The 6,017-nt window shown below is 45.4% G+C and overlaps 1 non-coding gene across 1 annotated transcript; it reads left to right on the top strand.

Moving 5' to 3' along the window:
- Nucleotides 1-2,029: 2,029 nt before the first annotated feature.
- Nucleotides 2,030-2,283, top strand: LOC119955368. The gene has a single exon (XR_005458456.1). It is a non-coding gene; the product is annotated as a small nucleolar RNA SNORA53 (small nucleolar RNA).
- Nucleotides 2,284-6,017: the final 3,734 nt, after the last annotated feature.

Genomic DNA, 6,017 nt, shown 5'->3' with positions numbered 1-6,017 from the left:
TATACTGTAATTTATTGTGATCTATAATGCACTGACTGAGAGAGTGGAGTGAGCAGAGTTCATAGTAACACTCAAAAGAGAATTGGATGAATACTTGAATGGAAAATAAATTGCAGGGCTAAGGAGAAAGAGCCGGGGCTTGGGATTAAGAAGCCAGTTCTGCCAAAGAGCTGACACAGGAATGTTAGGCTGACTGGCCACTTCCTGTGTTGAGCTGTAACCACAGAGTCCCTTTCAGGTAGATAATGGGGCTATATTTGCACAACCACTGCATTGTCAAAAAGAGTGTCTGGAGGACATAGTGCAAGTGTCAGAACTAGCTGGGAGCTAGCAACCGGTACTTACTACAAACTGACTCTTGGTAATGAAGCCCCTCATTTTCAGCAGAACTAGCTGGGAGCTAGCAACCGGTACTTACTACAAACTGACTCTCGGTAATGAAGCCCCTCATGAACAAGTGCCGTTCACCTGGTTATTGGCCAAGTGACGGCCCTTGCTTATGCAGAAAGCTGCCCACAAAGAACTAGTGATATCTGTGAGGTAGGATTTCACATTCGCATGTTAGATTGACTCTCTTGCCAATGAAGGAGCCACCAGGCATCCAGCGCAGTAATGTAATCAATCACATTGAAGAATTCTCAGACAGCAAACCACAGTGAAATGCACTGATTATCCTTCCCTTTTGTAAATTTTATGCAGGGCAAAATAAATGATTGGAACATAAACATTAGAATCTGAAATATTATAATCTTGATAAAAATTCCATACATACTTTTAAAACAATGGGAAACTTTTGATAATGCCAAACATAAATGATCTTTTCGGGATGTGAGGTTGTTCAGTTGTTAGGGCTTAGTGTTAGAACCCTGTTACATCTTATGAACATATTTGGCGAGTTGTTGACAGTGATGTTACAGCCTAAAAGGGGAAGTTCCTGTCAATTTCATGATTTCTAAATTCTGCCATATGTCAAGATTTCAGCTGTATACCTATGGAAGAGCAGGGAATCATTGAAGGCAACTTCAGATTGCTGTTTTTAATTGTGCATGTGTTGATGCCAGAAGTTTCTGTTGGGTTTTTCAGTGATGATGGCCAACGTTGGGAGTATTGCTGCAATTACAATCTTAATATCTGGGCCAATGCTTTTTAACACCGCTCCTCCTACTGTTCACTTTGTTCATTTCATCACACAAAATGTTGACGTGCAGAAAGATAAACAAGGTTTATGTAGGTGCCTGGTGAGTGATTGAGTAGAAGTCTTATCAAACACACACAGTATGTAAATATATGTATCTTTATATCAATATGCTCTGACAATTTATAATTGCGCAAATATAATGCTTCAGCGGGTCCCGGAGGCGTCGCTGCCATCGCCATGTTCTCCTCTGGCCTGCTGAGTGTCACTGTGGCAAGTCCCTTCAGCTCGCCCGCTTCCAGCTCGTCCCCAACACTGAAAAGGTTTGGACCTTTAGGAGTGTGGCAGGGGCTTATTGCCCGTATTATCACAATTGGTACTCTGATTGCCCTGCAGTGGTTTACCTACGACTCTGTTAACGTGTACTTCAGGCTTCCTCGCCCTCCACCTCCTGAGATGCCAGCGTCACTGAAGAGGAAACTTGGGTTGTAGTAAAATACATGGACTTGATTTATATGTCGTTTCATAATACATGTTAAAAAAAAAGAGCTATTTAATACTTAAAGGATGATGTCTGTAATGCAATGTTGAGTTGTGGGAGAGGGCAGAGTATTCATCATCTTCGCTTCTGAATGATAACCCAAGTTATCATTGTGTAATGTATAATTGGTTTATTTGCAGGGTCTATTTTGTGACAATTTATTGAAACAAAGTTGAGATTGAAACAAATTTAATTTGTAAAATCGGTATTGGTAAAAATCACCATCTTATCTCTGATCAGCAAATACAGAATGTTTAAAACTTCTTAGGCGTTGGTGATTGTACCTAAATTATTGACATTTGTAAGTTTAAATGCTAGTCATTGGAGGTTTGGTTGGGACAGTTTTTTAAAAACACACGCTCCTTAGATCCACCTTTGGGATGTGTCTGTTAGGCCTCACTAGTAGATCTCTTTGCACCCCAGTGTTGGGTTCTCCAGTGAGCTGGCAGGCGACATTCATCAACTTTAGTGGTTGTACAGTCAAAGGTGCTTGAGTCATTGGCGTGTCAAAGTATTATACCTGCATGGTAGCCCCTCTGTTCTGATGTGAATAACCTGTTACTTCAGGCTGTTTCTGCCATCAGGACTTTGCTGCTGTGTGGACATGTTTATCAAAATCCATCTTGCAATGAAATGTGAGATGTGTGTAAGCTACTCTGGCTGCTCAATGACCCCATGATAATTGCCAGTTGTGCTAAACCACCATTTGATATAGAAATGCTGGTATCAGGAAATGCCTGCATAGGATCTTGATCGAATAAATGGCGGTGACATTGCAATTACCTGTAATGTTTTTACATTGGCTGTTTCAAAGTGTTTTAACCTGAATGACATTAAAATTGAGCCAAGACACTCCATTGTGTACGTTAGTACTGTCGGTTGTTCCACACCGAGTTCTGGTCATTGGGTCAGTAAACATTAAAGAATATTTGCAACAATCAAAAAAATAATTTACTAATGTATGTTTAATGCACATTGCTGAAACAAAATACACATTATTGTAATCATATGTTGAGCTGTTTGGCATGAGCAGAAGATGAGAATTGTTGACTTTTTTTTAATAAATGTTTTTATTCTCCATTTTCACATTTTCCTTCACAATTTACACCCCACCCACAGACAGTAAACGGTAACAAATACAAAATCAATCCCCTTAACAATAACAACGATCCCATCCTCCCACCACTCCGAACAACGGCCCACCTGTCAATATATGCATCCAATAAAACAAACCCTCCCACAGTGGAAACAAGAAACAAAGGAGAAAAAGAAAAAATGAGCCCAGGACCGCCATGGTCACCAGAGTCCACCCCCCCCCCCCCCCCCCCCCCACACACACACACACACACACACACTCAAGGCCGTCCAACCTCTGAAAGAGTGCCGTACATGATACCCAAGAGTTGTAAAACCCCCCCCCCCCCCCCCCCCCCCCCCCCCAAAAAACTCCTCCCGTCCAGTTTCTTGTAAAACTCCTTCCCCCAACCTCGGTTCCTCCCCCCCCCCCCCCAAACTTTCCAACCAGGCTAGACCACTCGGACCCTGTTCTGCCAGGCTCCGCTGGCCGCAGGCCCCCCCCCCCCCCAAACCTCACTCCCGTTCACTGGCCGGCTTAGACCGGCCAGTGTGGAGGCCCCCGCCCGGGTCCCTTTCTCCCTTGCCCGACCCTAGGAAAACCCAAAAATCCCCTTTTAGCACACAAACCCCGCATATCCACCTACACCCCAAAGAGCCCACACTTCGAGTGAAAGTCCCATCACTTCCCTTGTCCAAATATATACAACACCGGCTCCTTTAGCCCATACACCCGCACGCAGTGCAACAAACAAACAAAAAAAAAGAAAATACAGTCATGAGGTTACATCGGCACATGGCCATTTCTCAATTTCTCAGTTCTGCCACAGTCCTTCTGCCTTTGCAAACTCCTCCGCTGCCTCCGCCGTTCCAAAATATGTCCTTGAGCTTGTATGTCACCCTCAGCTTCGCTGGATATACAATTCTGCACTGCACCTTGCTAATGTACAGTGCCCTCTTCACCCGGTTGAAAGCAGCCCGCCTCCTCGCCAGCTCCACCGTAAAGTCCTGGTATACATGTATACCAACTCCAGCCCACTGCACCACCCGCTTCTGCTTGGCCCAGCACAGGACCTTCTCCTTCACACTGTACCTACGGAAGCACAGAGTCACCACCCTTGGCAGCTCACTCGCCTTTGGTACAGGCCTCCACGACCGATGAGCCCGATCCAGTTCATATCGGGAGGGATCCTCCCCCAATAGTTTCGCCAGCATCGCAGCAAAATACTCAGTCAGTCTCGGCCCTTCAACTCCTTCGGGCAGCCCCACAATCCTCAAATTCTGTCGCCTGGACCTTTTTACCAGGTCTTCCATTTTCCCTTGCAGATCCTTGTTAATCTCCAGCACCTTCCGCATCTCCTTCCCCATCGACGTAAGTTGATCACCATGCTGCAATAATGTCTCCTCCACTTCCTTCAGCGCCTCCCCTTGCTCCCGCACCTCCACCACTGCGCTCCCCAATGCCGTCGTCACCGGGGAAATCACCGCCTCCACCAGCACACTCAAAACCTCCCTCATCCCCTTCCTCATTGTCTCCATATATTTTGTAAACTGCCTTTCGAATTCCGCAGCCATTACCTTCGTTATTTCTTCAGCCGTAAACAATGTGGCCTCCCCGGTGCTCCAGCCTCCATTTTCCTTGGTGACCCTGCGGTGACCTTTCTACTCCTCGACGAACTTTCAGCTGTTTTCACAGCCGTTTTCTTACTGGACCTCGACATATCCCTTCCCTGTGCTGTCTCCTGGCCTTCACCGCCTTCGCTGCCCCTAGGACCGGGCATCAATCCCCGACAATGCGCGGCTGCCTCCCGTCCGCCGTCACCGGAAGTCAGTCGTCACCGCTTCTTCAATGGCCTTGGTGAGATCTTTTCACAGTTCCCTCTGCTGCTAGAATTCAGCTTTCATAAAGGCCCTCAAGTCAGCTTGAGGCCTTTAAGCTTGCCCTTCCCCCGCCTGCATGCTGGAAGAGACTTTTGTCTTTGCTGCAGCTTCAGCCAATTCTTTCACTGTTTCTGCCGGGTCTGGTAACCAAGAAACATACCATTCCTGGGGGAAAGTACTCCTCCAACATTCACCTACGCCTTTTCATCAAAATTCCACCCCGTATTGATTTAAAAAGCTCTTTTCTGTAACCGTGGGCAGGAGCTGCCTTGTGTGTGACCACTTACTGCATGGTGCACACCAGACCATGCATTGTTTACTTTTTTTTACTTTTAAAATTTTTTTAGATTACCCAATTATTTTTTCCAATTAAGGGGATTAGCGTAGCCAACGGGGATTAGCGTAGCCAATCCACCTACTCTGCACATTTATTGGGTTGTGGGGGCGAAACCCACGCAGACACGGGGAGAATGTGCGAACTCCACACGGACAGTGACCCAGAGCCGGGATTCGAACCTGGGACCTCAGCGCCGTGAGGCAGCTGTGCTAACCACTAGGCCACCGTGCTGCCCTCATTGTTTACATTTTAACGATTGCTCTGGCCTCAAAGGTACACTATGGCACTCCAATAGTGCATTCTGATTTACATGTTGCAACATTGCTGGCCTTTTAAAACAGTTCGAACAAACTTGCCATTGGCAGTTTTCTGTGTAAATACACTTGTCATTTTTTAAAGAATAAGGGGTGGCACAGTGGTTCAGTGGTTAGCACCGCTGCCTCACTGCGCCGAGGACCTGGGTTTAATCCCGTCCCGGGTCACTGTCCTTGTGGAGATTGCACGCTCTCCCTGTGTCTGCGTGGGTCTCACCCGCACAACCCAAAGATGTGAAGGCTAGGTGGATTGGCTATGCTAAATTGCCCCTTAATTGGAAAAATAATTGGGTATTCTAAATTCATTTAAAAAATATATATTTTTTAAAGAATACTGTTTTTTAAGAAGCTGTAGTATTTTGCAACATGGAAGGAAGCCAAGGTACCCATCAAGGATGTGCTGCGAATCCCACAACGTGTTAAAGTGGCAGCCTTTTCTACTGACTTAAGAGTTTCTGGCAGGAGAGTGACTTGATTGAATTGTTTTGCGACTTGCTGCCACCTATGTCTTTTGTCAAACCTTTATAGTTATTTCCATATGCATAATTCTATTCTTCTACGAAACAATTATCAGGAACACTAAAGTCCACTAATAGCAGCAGTAATCACAGATATCCTCAAGAAATGCGAGTTCTAAACCAGATTGTGGAAAGGGCAGTCTCTGTATTTAATAGATGTGTCAATAAAATGTGTATACTCCAGATGTAAATATGCATTTATCAGGAATTTGGTTTT

The sequence above is a fragment of the Scyliorhinus canicula genome, chromosome 20 (genome assembly GCF_902713615.1).
Source record: "Scyliorhinus canicula chromosome 20, sScyCan1.1, whole genome shotgun sequence".
Classification (NCBI taxonomy): Eukaryota; Metazoa; Chordata; class Chondrichthyes; order Carcharhiniformes; family Scyliorhinidae; genus Scyliorhinus; species Scyliorhinus canicula.
This window is presented reverse-complemented; position numbering and strand designations above follow the sequence as displayed.